Below are 18036 nucleotides of genomic sequence, written 5' to 3'. Positions count from 1 at the left end.
GCCAAGCAGAAGAGCTAAAGAGAAGTGCTGCCCTGCCCGTGACTGGGCTTTGTGGAGCTATCCTGCAGTTGCTGCTTCTGCCTGGGAAAGGAAACAAAGACTGGACTTTGTGGTATATTCCTGCTTGAGAAGAATCTCCAAGGTCTTGGACTGAGCTTGCCCCCTGTTCTGAAGTCTCAAGGGCATCAAAGACTTCCCCACCAGCACCTGGACTCTCTGCTGAGACTTCTGCCCTGAAAAGTGGTGCCCTATCCAGTCCCTGGGCCCTTGAAAGGAGAAGCTGGTGAAAATCCAGGAAAACTGACTTCAGACGACTCCGGATCGCCGCCACTGCTGAATCCCGTGATGCCGCCTGTAACTGACTCCGTGGTCCTCGATGGAGTCCAACAACCCTTGCAGGCCCGACACCGCTGCAGCCCCGCCGAAGTCCACGACTCCGTGGAAGTCGCTGCACCACGCCATGACCTATGCCACCCGAAGTGAGCAGATTCAACGCTTCGCACCGCCGCCGCCTCACCTCCACCACTCCATAGCAAGGATCTGATGCCTCTTTGTGACGCCTCAGCTCCTTCGACTCGCAGCACTGGAACTGACGCGGCCTCGGATCGAGCAACGCCGCGATCCCCGACTTCGTGCACCAGCTTGTTTTCACACTTTACTAAGGTACTGTACCTGACGGTCTGCGTGACTCCGTGCCCGGCACCTTTGGCGTCGGATTGTTGGGAATGACTCTGTCACGACGCCGTGTTATCACCTCATTGAAGCATTTTGTGTTTCTAGCTGCTATTTTTGAGTTTAATCTTTAAAAATTCATAACTTGGCTTGTACATGTCAGATTTTTGTCGCTTTGGTCTTGTTTTGTTTAGATAAAAATTGGCTATTTTTCTAAACCTGTGTTGAGTCATTTTGTGGCGTTTTACTATATTACTGTGTGTGTTGGTACAAATACTTTACACCTGGTCTCTGAAGGTAAGCCTGCCTGCTCGTGCCAAGCTACCACGGGGGTGAGCAGGGGTTAACTGAGTGTGAATCTTCTTTACCCTGACTAGAGTGAGGGTCCTTGCATGGACAGGGTGTAACCTGACTGCCAACCAAAGACCCCATTTCTTATAGTGACTATTGCATAAATTCCAAAACAGAGTCTAAAACATATAAAATAATGCCCAATAAAATATTGACAAACCAGGCCCAGCCACATATTTCATTTTGAGTAGAACATAGCATAGCATAGCATCAGACGATTAATGAGAACAGGAAACCTGACACTGAAGCATTAAAAAGGAAGTATACAGGACAATCACAAGGTCTATAAACCTTCCCCCTCTGTCAAGGAGGTGTTAAAGACCATTATCTTGTACTTTATGTCTGTGTATCATTATCTGCCCAAAGACAAAAATACCAAGGTCCAATGGTCTGCAAGTATGAGAAAAACTTGTGAAATGGCTTATCATAGAGTGGCATGTCATAAAGTGTTGTAGAGTGGAGTAGATTGGTGTAAAGTGGAGGGGTATAGAGAGGAGTAGAGTGTTGTAGAGTGGAGTGGCGTAGAGTTGACTGGCATCTCATAGAGCACAGTGGAGTACTGTGTCATGCAGTGGCATGTTCAGTGTGTTACACTGAAGTGGCATAAAGTTGAGTGCCATAGAGTGTGGAGTGGAATTGAGTAGGATGTCATACAGTACAGTTGAGGAAAATTACATGGAGAGGCGCAGACAGAGCTCCATAGAGTGCTGTACCGTATAGTACAGTGCGTAGAGTGGCAGGGTGGAGTTGAGTCTTGTAGTGTGGACAGGCATGGATTGGAGTATAGTAGAGTGGCAGAGTGTGGAATGGAGAAGCATAAAGTAGAGTGGCATATCATACAATAGAGTGGAGTGGCATGTCATAGAGTGGAGTGTCATACTGTGTCTTAGAGTAGAGGTGCGCAGAGTGGAGCAGCGTACAGTTTACTGGCATGTGCCAGAGTGGAGTAGTGTGTCGTAGAGTGAAGTGGCATGGGGTTTCGTAGAGTGGAGGGTTGTAAAGTGGAATGATGTGCATAGAGTGGAGAGGTATGAATTAGCATAGAGTGTAGGGACATAGATGGAGTACATTGTTGTATAGTGACATACATGGGAGTGGCATGTTGTAGAGTTGGGTGGAATGGCATGTCATACAGTGGCATGTCTACAGTTTCACACAGTGGAGTAGACTGGAATAGAGTGGGGGCATAGAGTGAATTAAAGTCTTGTAGAGTGGAGTGGCGTAGAGTGGATTGTTGTGCCATGGAGTAGACTGGAGTTGCCTGTCATTGATTGGTGTGTTGAACAGTGTGTTAGAGTGGCATGGAGTAAAGTAGTTGAGTGGTGTAGAGTGGAGTACAGGAGTAGAGTGAAGTAGAGTGGAGTAGTGTGTCATACAGTAGGATGGAGGAAAGTGGCATGGAGTGGTATAGAGGAAGTTGTGTTGAGTGTCGTAGACTGGAGTTTAGTGACATAGAGTAGAGTAGAGTGTCAAAGAGTGGAGAGGTGTACAGTGGAGTGGCACAGGGTGGAATGCCATACTGTGTAGTGTCATGGCATAAAGTGCTGTAACATAGAGTATCTAGACATAGGGGGTTATTCTAACTTTAGAGGAGGTGTTAATCCGTCCCAAAAGTGACGGAAAAGTGACGGATTTACCACCAGCCGTATTACGAGTCCATTATATCCTATGGAACTCGTAATACGGCTGGTGGTATATCCGTCACTTTACCGTCACTTTTGGGACGGATTAACACTCCTCCAAAGTTAGAATAACCCCCATAGTGTTGTGTAATGCAGTGTCACAATGTGCACTGGAGAGGTGTAGAGTAATTGTAATTGTATTTATGTAGCGCTTACTATCCCTGATAATGCGTCAAAGCATTTTTCGGCGAGTTACACGCTACTCGGGAACCCAAGAGGAATTAGTAGTGGATTAGTATAGGGAAATATGAGTACAGTATTAGTATTATTATGAGTTAATTAGCAGCAGAGGATATGTGAGTTTGTTGGTTGGATTGACTAGAGTAATGGAGGGATAGAGGAGGGAAGAATCCAGAAGTGTTAATTAGAAATTTAGAAGAGTAAAGGAGAGATGGAGGAGGGAAGAGTCTGTGGAAAGGGTTAGGGAGATCATAGTAGCAGGAGGGTTTTTGGATGAATCAAAGGTGAAATAAATGAGGGAGAATTTAGTAGAGTGAAATGGGAGATCATGATAGGAAACTGAAGTTTGGGGTGAGCTAGATACGGTAGAGGAGGGAAGAGCGTAGGCAGGGTTATTTTGGAGATGAAAGTAGTAGAATGGGTTTGGGATGAGTCAGAGTGGGGATAGAGGATAGATTGATAGAGACATAGGTTGATGGGGAGACAGAGTAAAGCTTACAAGAGAGTAAAATTTATATATTTTTTTATTTATTTATTATTTTATTTATATATATAATTTATTTATTTATTTATTTGTAATTTGAATTGTATTTATGGATTTATTTGTATTGATTTTTATTTAGAATAGAGTAGCAGAGAGTCAAATAGGTTAGAGTGGAGTGGCATACAGTGGGGTGCCATGTCATGAAGTAGATTGTAGTGGCGTAGAGTGTAATGGTGTATCATTCTTAGAGCAGAGTGGAATGTCATAGAGTGGCATTTCATTGAGTATCATAGAATGGAGGGGCATTGTGTGGAGTGGAATGTTGCAGAGTGGAGTGGTGTGTCATACACTGGAGTGGCATCTCACAGATTGGACTGGCATGGAGTGACATACAGTGCAGCAACATATGGTACAGTGGAGTGGCATGTGATAGGGTTGAGTGGTGTGCTCTTGAAAGGAGCACAGTTGAGTGGCATAGAGTGGAGTTACGTACAGTTAAGTGGCATAGAGAGGAGTGCCATACAGTATTGTGTCATTGAGTGTCATGGTGGAGAGTGTTGTGGTGTGGAGTGTTGTATAGAGCTATGAAGTGTCGTACTGTGGAGTGGCGTGTCGTGCAGTGTCATAAAGTGGAGAAGAGTGTCATACAGTGGATAGGCTTAGAGTGCAGTGGCATGTTGTACAGTGTGCTAGAGTGGAGTGGTATCAGGTTGTGTATAGTGGATTGGCATTGAGTGGAGTACTGTAATACAGCTGAGTATAGTGCAGTAGGGTGTCACTAGAGTGGAAAAAAGGTGGTGTGGAGTGGCATAGAAAGATATGTAGAGTGTTGTAGAGTGGAGTAGAGTGACTGAGTGTAATAGAGTGTATCAGAGTGGCATAGAGCTGAGTAGAGCGTCATAGAGTGGAGAAGCGTAGAGTGCAGTACAGTATTGTAGAGTGGCATAGAGTGGGGCAGCATAGAGTGGTGTGACATATCATAGAGTGGAATGGCTTGCAGTAAAGTGAAGTGGCATGTCATAGAGAAGAGTGGCATTTCATACAGTGGAGTGGGGTATTGTACAGTGGAGTGACATGTTGTACACTGTCGTAGAGTAGAGAAGAGTGGCATACAGTGGAGGGGCAAAGAGTGGAGTAAAGAGTTGTGGAGTAGTGTAGAATGTGGTAGCGTGTCATAAGTAGAGAAAGTGGTATGTCATAGAGTGTCTTGTCATACAGTGTCTTAGAGTGGAGGGGCATAGATTGGAGTGGCAGAGTAAAGTGGAATGTCGCACAGTGGACTGTCATAGACTGGCATGTCATAGACCGGAGTGGCATGTGGTAGACTTAAGGGGCGTGTCATATCATGTATAAGGGTGGGCGGAACTCACAGAATTTTACTTTGTGAAATTCTGCCGAGCTACAAAAAACTCTGTGAGATTCCACGGAGTTCTGAGTACAGGCGGAAAATGCACATTGCACTGCATTTTAGCACCAGTAGTATGTTCTGTGCTGAAAAATCAGCACAAACCCACCATTGCGGTGCACAAGTGCACAGTCATTTTGTTTTGCCTGCTCCTTCCTGATTTTTACCCCAGGCAAATTCCATCCCACTCCAATCCAACCCATTCCAGCACAACTACATTCCATGTGATCACCCACATCTCAATTTCACCTTTTCCTTATTACTGTCTGACTTTCCCTGTGTGTATTTACGTTTCAGTGTGTGTTTTTGTGACTTTCTTGTACTTAGTTTTTTGTTTTCCTTTCCTGGCCTGTCCTATCTGTCTGTCCTCCTGTTTCCTTCCTTCCTGATCCCAGTCCATCTCCCTCCCATGCTCCAATGGCAAAAGCCACAGCAGAAGCAAGCAGTACCACCAACACCCCCTGTGGATGATGCAGGGATGCAGCCTCACCCCTTGGGTGCACTCATTTTCTAGATGCAGAACCACCTCCCCTTCATGCTAGCAGCAGGTGGCATGCTTGGTAAGGGTTACGCCTGTAAGAACCTCGGTGCTCTAAGGGCATGTGCAGTAGTGTGTGTGCCACAGCACAGGCATCCAGCGCACCTAGTAGCAACTGACACACTGTTGGACTGACACACTAAGCAGGGCCATGACCTACTTGACCTGCTAGACTTTGTGGTTGTGGGGCTCAGTGAGTAATATTTTTGTTTTCTAAAAATTCGAATGTGATTTTTTTTTCAAGCTACATGATCACAGGTTATATATACACATATAAAAATGACGTACGGCCGCTTCTGCGCCGTTTTTTAGCGCCTGGACAAGGCAGGCGTTAAGGGACCTGTGGGCTCGGAAGGAGCCCAGAGGTGCCCACCCATTCCCCCAGGGACACCCCCTGTCACCCTTGCCCACCCCAGGAGGACACCCAAGGCTGGAGGGACCCATCCCAGGGACATTAAGGTAAGTTCCGGTAAGTATATATATATTTTTTTTTTGTGGCATAGGGGGGCCTGATTTGTGCCCCCCTACATGCCACTATGCCCAATGGCCATGCCCAGGGGACAGAAGTCCCCTGGGCATGGCCATTGGGCAAGGGGGCATGACTCCTGTCTTTGCTAAGACAGGAGTCATTTCTATGGGGGTTGGGAGTCGAAAAAAATGGCGCAAATCCGGTTGAGGTGAAAAATTTGCCTCAGCCTGACTTGCCCCATTTTTTGGCGCCCAAGCTCCATATCCCCCTACGCCGGCGCTGCCTGGTGTACGTCGTTTTTTTCCACGCACACCAGGCAGCGCCGGCGGCTAACGCCGGCTAACGTCATTGATTAAATACGGCGCCCGCATGGCGCTTCAGAATGGCGTTAGCCGGCGCTAATTTTTTTTACGCAAAACTGCGTTAGCGCAGTTTTGCGTCAAAAAGTATAAATATGGACCAAAATATTTATATATAATGTCAATGTGGTATAACATGTAAAATATATGCATGTATTAACCCCTTCCCTGCCAAGGACGTAGTGGTTACATCTGGTGGCGCTGCACTGAGGCGCCACGGACGTAACCACTACGTCCTCCTCCCCACGCTTCCCCTTCCACCCGACCCCCCCAATGAAGTATGATGACATCAGCAAGCAATCGCGTGCTGACCTCATTAGAGGTCACCTCCCAATGTGCTGGAAGCATGCTTCCAGCACAATGTGGAAGAGAAATGCTGAGCATTTCTCTTCTACTCAGGAGGAGGGGGATGGCAGAGGCATGAAAGGAAAAGAAAGGCCTTTCCTTTCATGTCTCAGCAAACATTTCTGCTGGCCGATCGCAATGTGATCGGGCAGCGGAAATGCCCACTAGACACCAGGGAATTTTTTTTGGTCATACTGACACATAAGGGGAGCGGCCCCTTGGGCAAAGGCCGCTCCCCATGGGGGCAAATTATTTTTAGGCCATTTCTGCCACCCCTGAAGCCGATCTGAGGGCTCCAGAAACCACTAGACAACAGGGATTTTTTTTTATACTTATGCATAAGGGGTGTGCCCCTTGGGCAAGGGCCTCTCCCCAGGGGGACAAAATATTGTTAGGCCTTTTCTGCCTCCCCGGGGACAGATCAGCCTATTATAATTAGGCCCATCTGCCCCCAGGGGGGACAGAAACCTCTAGACACCAGGGATATATTTTTTATTTTATTTACTTTATGTTTTTATGTATGTTGAGCGATCCCTTAGAGAGAGGTCTCTCCCCTGGGGGGCAAATTGTATATAGGCCATTTCTGCCAGTCTATTTTTATTAGGCCAATCTGCCCAAAGTGGGCTAGAAACCACTAGACACCAAGGAATTTTTTTTTTTATACTTGCACTTAAGAGGAGTGGCCCCTAGGGCAAGGGCCCCTCCCCAGGGGGTCAAAATATTTTTAGACCTTTTTTGCCCCCCCCAGAAAAGGCCTAAAAATAGGCCGATCCCCCTAGACACCAAGGGATATATTTCTATTCATGTTTACGTTTGTTTTTTATAAATGTGGAGCGACCCCTTAGGCAAGGGTCGCTCCCCTGGGGGGCAAATTGAATTTAGGCCATTTACGCCCCCCTTGGGGGCAGATCAGCCTATTTTTATTAGGCCGATCTGCCCCCAAGGGGGGGGGGGAGAAACCACTAGACACCAGGTATTTTTATTCTTTTTGTCAATTTCACGCAATGGGAGCGACCCTTTAGGCAAGGGTCGTTCCTCTGGGGGCAAATTTATTTTAGGCCATTTCTGCCCCTAAGGGGGGAAGATCGGCCTATTTTTATTAGGCCGATCTGCCCCCAAAGGGGGCAGAAACCACTAGGCACCAGGGATTATTTTGTTTGCGCCAATTTCACGCAAGGGGAGCAACCCCTTAGGCAAGGGTCGCTCCCCTGGGGGGCAAATGTATTTTAGGCCATATCTTCTCTCCTTGGGGGAAGATCGGCCTATTTCTATTATGCCGATCTGCCCCCAGGGGGGCAGAAACCACTTATGCACCAGGGATTGGTGTGTGTGTGTGTATGTGTGTGTTTTGTTTGACGGGGCAGCCCCTTGAGCAAGGGTCGCTCCCCATGGGGGCACGTTACTGTTGGCCATATCTGCCCCCTATGTGGGCAGAATGGCCTCATTTTGGAACGCCCATCTGCCCCCAAGGGGTGCAGAAAGCCCACCAAAAACCAGGGAAGATTTTTATTTTCAAAATAAGAGGGTGGGGGTATGGCCATAACCTCACCCAAAATAAATGGGGCCAAAGTTTTTCTGCCCACCAGTGGGCAGGTAGGGCAATTACCCCCGATCCATACCCGGGGGGGCAGAAAGTCTACTAGATGCCAGGGAATAAAAATTAAAAAAAATAGCGGGGTGGTGGCTACCAAACCATTATAGGCCTGGTAATGCCCCACCCCAACTGAAGGGGGTAACAGTCTTTCAGCTCTCCCCGCGCACACCTAAACATCTTATCCCACAGCAAGCAAGAGGACATTTGATTATTTTGGGTTTTGGTTTTACATTTGGGCCATGAGAGCTTAGCTAACTCTCAAAAACTTGGAATGGTAGGTCTGCACTTTTTGGACTTTGGGACGCTTCCATGTAGAAAAACCACAAGACCTACACACATCTGAAAACTTAACATCTCGGTGATTTGAGAGTGGTGTGCTTCACATGCACCCCGCACCATTTTCTTTCCCACAATGCCCTGCAAATCTCCAACTTAGCTGAAAATCACACATTTTTCCCACATTTTTGTGATGGAACCTTCCGGAATCTGCAGGAATCCACAAAATTCCTACCACCCAGCATTGTCTCATCTATACCAATAAAAATTCTGCTGTACTTGTCCGCCTAAAATTTTCTTTTTCAGTCTTCCCTTTTGGACCCGCTTTGGTTCCTCCTCAATTTCGACATGTTTTTGGCTCTTCCCTGTCACAGGCACTTGGCCCCCCTACACAAGTGAGGGATCATTTTTACCAGGAGACTGAGGGGAACGTTGGGTGGTAGGAAATTTGTCCTGGTGCAGTGATCCCACACAGAAATGCGGGAAAAAATTGTTTTTTTAGCTAAATTTGAAGTTCGCTGAGGATTCTGGGTAAGAAAACATTAGGGGATCCATGCAAGTCACACCTCCCTGGACTCCTTCTGGTGTCTAGTTTTCAGAAATGTCTGGGTTTGGTAGGTTTCCCTAGATGGCTGCTGAGCCCAGAAGCAAAAATTCAGGTGCCCCCCACAAAAACAGGTAGTTTTGTATTCTATAATTTTGATGTGTCCAGATAGTGTTTTGGGGCATTTCCTTTCACGGGCACTAGGCCTACCCACACAAGTGAGGTACCATTTTTATATGGAGACTTGGGGGGATGCTGGGTGGAAGGAAATTTGTGGCTCCTCTCAGATTCCAGAACTTTCTGTCACCAAAATGTGAGGAAAAGGTGTTTTTGGCCAAATGTTGAGGTTTGTAAAGGATTCTGGGTAACAGAACCTGGTGAGAGTCCCACAAGTCACCCCATCTTGGATTCCCCTAGGTGTCTAGTTTTACAAAATGCACAGGTTTGGTAGGTTTCCCTAGGTGCTGACTGAGCAAGAGGCCAAAATCCACAGCTAGGCACTTTGCAATAAACAGCTCTGTTTTCTTTGGGAAAATGTGATGTGTCCACGTTGTGTTTTGGGGCATTTCCTGACATGGGCGCTAGGCCTACCCACACATGTGAGGTACCATTTTTATTGAGAGACTTGGGGGAACGCTGGGTAGAAGGAAATGTGTGGCTCCTCTCAGATTCCAGAACTTTCAGTCACCAAAATGTGAAGAAAAAGTGGTTTTTGGCCAAGTTTTGAGGTTTGCAAAAGGATTCTGGGTAATAGAACCTGGTAAGAGCCCCACAAGTCACCCCATCTTGGATTCCCCTAGGTGTCTAGTTTTTAAAAATGTGCAGATTTGGTAGGTTTCCCTAGGTGCCGGTCGAGCTAGAGGCCACAATCCACAGCTAGGCACTTTGCAATAAACAGCTCTGTTTTCTTTGGGAAAATGTGATGTGTCCACGTTGTGTTTTGGGGCATTTCCTGTCACAGGCGCTAGGCCTACCCACACAAGTGAGGTACCATTTTTATTAGGAGACTTGAGGAAACGCTGGGTGGAAAGAAATTTGTAGCTCCTCTCCGATTCCAGAACTGTCACTGAAATGTGAGGAAAAGGTGTTTTTTGGGCCAAATTTTGAGGTTTGCAAAGGATTCTGGGTAAGAGAACCTGGTCAGAGCCCCACACGTCATCCCATATTGGATTCCCCTATGTGTCTTGTTTTAAAAAATGCGCAGGTTTGCTAGGTTTCCCTAGGTGCCGGCTGAGCTAGAGGCCAAAATCTACAGCTAGGCACTTTGCAAGAAACTCGTCAGCTTTCAATGTAAAAATGTGATGTTTCCATGTTGCATTTCTTGTGGCGAGCAGTAGGCCTACCCACACAAGTGAGTTACCATTTTTATCAGGAGACTTAGGGGAACACATAATAGCAAAACTAGTGTTATTGTTCCTTGTCTTTCTCTACATTTTTTCCTTCCAAATGTAAGACAGTGTGTAAAAAAGACGTCGATTTGAGAAATGCCCTGTAATTCACATGCTAGTATGGGCATCCCGGAATTCAGAGATGTGCAAATAACCATTGCTTCTCAACACCTTATCTTGTGCCCATTTTGGAAATACAAAGGTTTTCTTGATACCTATTTTTCATTCTTTATATTTCAGCAAATGAATTGCTGTATAGCCGGTATAAAATGAAAATACAATGCAAGGTGCAGCTCATTTATTGGCTCTGGGTAGCTAGGGTTCTTGATGAACCTACAAGCCCTATATATCCTCGCAACCAGAAGAGTCCAGCAGACGTAATGGTATATTGCTTTAAAAAATCTGACATCACAGGAATAAGTTATAGAGTAAAATGTGGAGAAAAATGGCTGTTTTTTCACCTCAATTTCAATATTTTTTATTTAAGCTGTTATTTTCTGTAAGAAACCCTTGTAGGATCTACACAAATTACCCCTTGCTGAATTCAGAATTTTGTCTACTTTTCAGAAATGTTTAGCTTTCTGGGATCCAGCATTGGTTACATACCCATTTCTGTCACTAAATGGAAGGAGGCTGAAAGCACAAAAAATTGTATAAATGGGGTATGTCCCAGTAAAATGCCAAATTTGTGTTGAATAATGTGGGTTTATGATTCAAGTCTGCCTTTTCCTGAAAGCAGGGAAGATGGTGGTTTTAGCACCATAAACCCTTTGTTGATGCCATTTTCAGGGGAAAAACCACAAGCCTTCATCTGCAGCCCTTTTTTCCCATTTGTTTTAAAAAAAAAAAACATTTTTGCTGTATTTTGGCTAATTTCATGATCTTCTTCAGTGGGACCCACAAAGTCTGGGTACCTCTAGAATCCCTGGGATGTTAGAAAAAAAGGACGCAAATTTGGCATGGGTAGCTTATGTGGACAAAAAGGTATGAGGGCCTAAGTGTGAACTGCCCCAAACAGCCAAAAAAAGGCTTGGCACCTGAGGGGGAAAAGGCCTGGCAGCGAAGGGGTTAAATTAACTGTGATATTTATATTTACATACAGATAGATCTATAGATATAGATTATATAGATGTAAATACTATACATATTTAGCTTTGCAACAGCGATTGTGGCCAGTGGCCACATGTGCCATCTGGTGCAAAAACGACATTTCATTCATGAACATGGTATCATGTTCAGGCAAGAGGTTTTAGTGGGTTACACTCACATACATGAATGCACTTTTTGCATCAGAGAGTGCTTGCACTTGCGTCCACTGTCTTTGTTCCAAAAGGAGTGACCATGTGAATACACTAGGGTTTATCTATACAGTAGTGTGCTGAGTGCATCAGGCCCAGCGTAATCAAAATTTCATGCAGTGCAGGGCAGCATGAGAACTTGCTGTGCTGCATCAAACGGAGAAGGCAGGAATGTGACATACTTATGCCTACTACTGCACTACAAATAGACACTGCTGAAATTGAAATTGTAAAACAAGTGGAACATGACTGCCCAGAGATTACTGAACTGTGCACCAAACCCAGACCTGATATTCAGGATACTCCATTACACAAAAATTATCAAATAATTTTTGTTGATAGTTCCTGTTTTAGAGACAAAGCAAGAACATTGAAATCTGGATATGCTATGTGCACCATTACTGGTGTACTCAAAGCTTCATGGCTTCAAGGAGAATTTTCTGCACAAGTGGCTGAATTGGTGGTTCTTAATAGAGCATGTTGTATTTCTGAACAGCTTAAAATTACGATGTTTACAGACAGCCAATATGGATTTGGTGTTGTGCACAACATTTGACAGTTGTGGACCCAGAGAGGTCTCATGAACTTTTCTGGTTTCCCTATGAGTAATGGTGACAGAATTCATGATTTATTACAAGCTTTACAAATGCCTGAGAAAATTGCAGTAGTGAAATATAATGCTCACCAGAGGTTAAATAATTTCATCTCCAGGGGTAACTCCTATGCAGATCAGAACGGTAGATCTTGTGCACTTAACTGTGTCACTTTCAATGAAGAATGGAAAAATGAAAGCGCGACAAATGCTGATGAGACAAGTCAAAGTTTTCTATTGACAATAATTGACACTCTGGAAGAAATAGAAAGACTCCAGGATCAGGTTCCAGAAGACTAAAAGAAAAGTTGGATAAAATTGGGTTGCATTCAAAGAGAAACTGATCAACTTTGGATTTCACATGAAGGACAGGTGATTTTGCCAAACTGTCTGCTGACGCAAACAGAAAGATGCTACCATGGTGAAACTCATATTGGCAGAGATCCAATGATTCGCACATATAGGCAATCCTCGTTCAATCCAAAGTTTAGACAGGTTGCTGAAGCAATTTGCCACAGATGCATTACATGTCAACAAATGAACGTGGGAAAGAGAACTGTTGTCAATTTGAGTCACATTGGAAGAGCAGGTGGTCCATTTAACAGAATGCACATGGATTTCAATGTGATACCTGTGTGTGATGGTTTCAGATATGTGTTGGTGATTGTCTGTATATTTAGTCTCTGGATTGAAGCCTACCCTACACGCACCAGGGTGACAGCAGCGTCATGATAGGTGTGAGCACCCTGCTTTGGTGCTCACAGAGGGAGTGAAGGCCCCTGCCTACTTGTAGAAATTGTAGCCTCACAGTAGCAAAGCTGTTACTTAGGGAATTGATTCCTAGATTTGGTTTTCCAGCCTCTTTAGAATCAGACTGAGGAAGTCGCTTCAATAACGAGGTGATTAATACTGTGTCCAGCCTTAAACATTGAGCAGAAGCTACAGTGTAGCTACCATCCTGAAGCTTCTGGATTAGTAGAGCAAATGAATGGCACTCTCAAAGCTTGACTAGCAAAAATTTGTGTTTCTACCAGTCTGAAATGGCGTGATGCTTTACCTTTCATCCTAATGAGCATGCAAAGTACGCCTGACAGAAAGACTGGACTCTCCCTGCATGAAATCTTGATGGGCAGAACGGTGAGATTACCAGCTGTTCCTGCAAATGTACTTGTAAACATAACAGATGACTTGGGTCAGGATCACTGAAAAGGTCTAGCTGATGTGGTTCACTCTTTGTCTCACCAGGTGGAAGCTACAGCCATGCCACCTTCCCAGGATTGGTGTCACTGACTTCAGGCTAGTGATTGGGTGGTGATCAAGAAGCATGTGCGGAAGACATGCTTGGAGTCTAGGTGGAAGGGCGCATACCAGATTATCTAGAAATGACCACTGCTGTGAAGTGTGCTGGAATTCCGAACTGGACCCATGCGAGCCATACTCGCAAAGTGACATATCTTTTGGATGATGAAGATCTAGTGTTCCTAAGAGCGCCAGCAAAACTGTACAGTCTCAAGAAGAGCAAGTGACAAAGACATAGCAAGAGACTGCAGAAGTAAAGACAGTGCAAACTGGTGAAGATCCAGATCCAGGTACTCCTCTGACAGAAGAAATTGAGGACAATCCATATACTGCTCTATCAGCAGAAACAGAACCAGATGTAGCAGGAGAGTCAAGTCTGAGTGAAACAACTCTCCCAGAAGCATATGACTCGTAAAGTCAGTTGAAACAGATCATGTATCCTGAAGTAGCCTAAAGTGGATTTGATTTGAATCAAAGTCATGCAGATTTGAATCCTCCTGAAGTGGCTAATGGTGCAGGTGAATCAAGTCAAAGCCTTGCTAAACCAAGAAGAATCATAAGTCCAGTTGTGCCATCACTGTCTAGAAAATCTGCGAAAGGAGATAAATTGCATGCAACTGAAAAAGTCCCTGGTGTGTTATTGTGATTAAATGAGGAAGCAGAAACAACAGAAGCAACACATCTGAGTGAAGAAGAAATAGATACAAGTCGAATATCAAAAAGAAAGAAGGTTGCAAGTTGAAGATACTCAGGTCCTGAATGGGCATACCTTGCAACTGATGATTGGGAGCACAAGTGTATACCCTTTTGTTTTGACTGTGAGAATCCAGCTCTACATTTTGGAACTTGAAGTCATAATCAAACTGAGTTTTAAAATTGCATTGCCAAATGAGCAAGAAAGACATTATACACTGGAAGTTATAGTTAGTGATCAACAGATTATGATCTACTAAGAGACTTTGAAAAACTGATTTTGACAAAGGTTCTAAAATGATTTTTGACAGGTTCTGGAGAGCTTGAAAACTGCTGTAAATAATTGCAAAGGAGACTGAAGATTATTTTGATTTTTTTTGGCTGCATAGTTAAATCTATTTTTCTCTTTCTTTCGCTTTTTGATTTTTTACAGGCCATGGATACCAATTGCAATAGAAACAATATGTGTTGTAAGTCTATGTGTGTTGGATTGGCAGTTGTATGTGTGTTGATAAGTTTGCTGTTGATTGTAAGTATGAGTGTCTACGGTAACGCCCTCTACGCCGGCACCACACTCAAACGCAAACTCCAAAGAATCCAGAACACAGCTGCGCGCCTCGTCCTTGGACTCCCCCGACAAGAACGAAACTCACCACACCTCAAATCCCTTCACTGGCTCTCCATAGACAAGAGAATCACATTCGAGATCCTTATCCACGCACACAAATCCCTCCACAACACCGACCCAACCTACATCAATGAAAGAGTAAACTTCCACACTCCCACCCGCAACTTCCGATCAGCGACCTCGCCCTAGCCACAGTCCTCCGCATCCAACGCACCACCACAGGAGGCAGGTCTTTCTCCTACCTCGCCCCCAAAACCTGGAACTCCCTCCCCACCGACCTTCGCAAAACCAAAGACCTACTGGTCTTCAGAAAGAACCTCAAGACATGGCTGTTCGACCAGTGACCCTCCCTTGCCCCCCCCCAGTCACCCCCTCTCCCCCCCAGCACCTTGAGACCCTCATGGGGAGTAGCGCGCTCTACACATTTTTTGATTGATTGATTGATTGATAAAGCTGGAACTAGTTATACTCCTTCTCCAGAAACTACTACACTTTCTAAATTAGAGAAGTTTAATAGAGATGAGAAATACTTACACTTAGACAACTCACTAGGAGATATTTCCTCTAATGTTTTCTATTGCTTGTTGAATGAATATGTTGAGACAATGGATGTGAGAGAATGTTATGTAGGTACTCAAATTCCTTAATCAGTGCCCAGAGGAATTACATATCAGAGCTTACCACTAACAGATGGGATTAGTTGCAGTCTTTTATTAACAAGGTTTTATAATCTGGAATACATACAATATTTCTATTCTAATTTCGACCTAGTCTTTTCTTTTGTTCCAATTAACTAGCATTTGAGTAGTATTGCTAAAGCTTGAAAAATAGACATTGTAGGAGGTTTCTTTGGGCTTACGTTAACATTTGAACTGCCTATGCTCATCGTAACAATCTTACATGTACACTTTCACCAGTTGAGAACACTTCTCAAACTGATGATAGAAGAAAGGCAATGAACGAGAAAATAGAGAAAGGTTTAGTAAAACGTACATTTAGAAATGACCATGCATATAGTGTAATTAACACACAAGGGAAGCTTACTTTAGAATACTTAAATGTAGGAAAGCTTTGTGTGTATAAAGGCCACAATCCAGAATAGATACTAAGTTTGTGGGAACAAGTGAATGCAGACATGTATTTCTATTCAAGAATACATGAGTCTTTATGCTGAATTGACAAGATCCTGGGATTACATCTGTGGAAAAAGTGCTTATTATCGTCTCCCTAAGTGGTGGTATGGGACTTGTTACCTTGGAGTCGTTTTCCCCAAGATATATCAGATTGACAACATAGATGCACTGAAATGAAAAATGTGTTGGGAAATGTGGTCAAGGTGCTGTGGGAATGATACTGAAACCATTATAAATAGTGTTTGTATCTCTTATTTGCATATTCGGACTTTACAAATTTTGTAGATTTCTACAAAGACAAAGGGTGCAAAATGAACAGAATAGGGAAGAAATAAAAATGGAAAAATTAGAAGCAGATACTTTCGTCATTTGAGAAATTTTAAAGAATGGAGAAAACAGTAGGTACCTTAGACAAACTAAGTTTTGAATTGTCTCATTAGTATTAATGCTAGTATTAATGTATTTTTTTTTGTGATGGAACATATAGCCGTCAGAGGAGGGATTGTTAGAGAGCAAACATTATTGATAAGAATAAGTCACTAAAGCATAATGTGAAATAATGAGTACTAAAAAGGCCTAAACTGAAAAACATGTTTGAAAAATATACGGGCAGCTTTAAAAGTGATTGACATGGTGTCCACCATAAACGAAGTGCTATGTGAAATAATAAACGCTAATAAAAATGTATTTTGATTAATTATAACTACATAAACTGACAAAACATGAATGTTAGTGCACTACAAAATGAATGGTTTGACATTACTAGAAATGTTTTATTCTTCGTTTTTAGCATTAGTTAAATGGCCAAAGTTTTAGTGTTTTTCCACAAGCGCTATGTTTAAATGTTATACTGATTTCCCTGAAATGCTTTGTAAACATTGTTTATTAGACATCTTCGTGGTGGAAAGGTACTTTTTTTCCCTGTCCTCCTTATACTGTATTTCCTTGTGATACATTGTGCAATCTTGGACAATGACCCTTAGTTTTTTTAAAGGAAGCAATGTTAGTTAAATGTCGTGTTTGGTGCTATTGTTAAACTAAATTATTTTTACACGGAAACTGCAGTCCGGAGAGGAAAATAAGAACAAAACGAGATCCAAATGAAGCCCAGATGATGTTTTATTGGCTGCGCACAAACCCACCACACAGTCTTGTACAATTGAAGCTTAGTTAGTAACTTTTGGGACTTTAATATAGCAAAGTTTTAGGTGATGTAAGTCAGTTTTCTGTTTAAGTTTCTGTGCAGTCAGATGCTGTTCAGCTATTGTCTATCCACTTAGGATTCTATCAGTTCCGTTACTTTAGCCCCAACATTACTGAACTGTTTTCCCTTTCAGGTTCCTCATACTGACTGAAGACATACAGTTCTGGTGCTCTACTGATGACGGCCTTACAAGTTGCTATCTCATTTAAGAGCGGTACAACCAATATGCATTTTACTTTTCCGTGGAGGTTTTCTCCCTTAGAAAATCCAACAGCTTCTTTTTGGTTAGCGCCATAATTAGATGTTTTCCAAATTAATTTTCTCTTATTTTATTTTTGCATGAAGCCCACACATGCTTTTCGAATTAGAGTAACAGCTAGGAATGCCTTAGCTAAAATTTAATTTTGAATGTATATTAATTGATTGTGATTAATGCAACTGAACAAACTAAATGTATGCTGTTTCCATTGTTCACTTAATTCTGCTGTTATTTTGTATTGGTTTTTTGTAGTGTCTAATGATAAATGCTTTAACTAGACTGAGATTCTTTAGACGCTTTGGACCGCCTATGTTGTTACTGTACTTTTATCATTTGATTTTGTGCATGATCTACGTGACCTTAGCATTGTTAATTTGAGGGCAATAAAAGTTTAAACTTTACTAAATTGGTGTGGTGATTCATGGCCACATAGGTCAAGGTGTGTATAACGTATTGAATCATTACTGTATATTTTGATTGTTTGATGGCTATTGATTCTTATTGTTTAATAATTAGATGATCTCATACTCCTATCTGATTCAAAAGATTTGAGTCGACCTTTGAAGCTAGTAGATGTCTCCACCCTATTACCTGTCACCTTAGCCCTATAGGTCACACGCCCACAATGCACCATATAAAACTA

Source organism: Pleurodeles waltl, chromosome 10 (genome assembly GCF_031143425.1).
Source record: "Pleurodeles waltl isolate 20211129_DDA chromosome 10, aPleWal1.hap1.20221129, whole genome shotgun sequence".
In the NCBI taxonomy this organism is placed as follows: Eukaryota; Metazoa; Chordata; class Amphibia; order Caudata; family Salamandridae; genus Pleurodeles; species Pleurodeles waltl.
The sequence above is the reverse complement of the archived record's forward strand: the minus strand, read 5'-3'. Positions refer to the sequence as shown.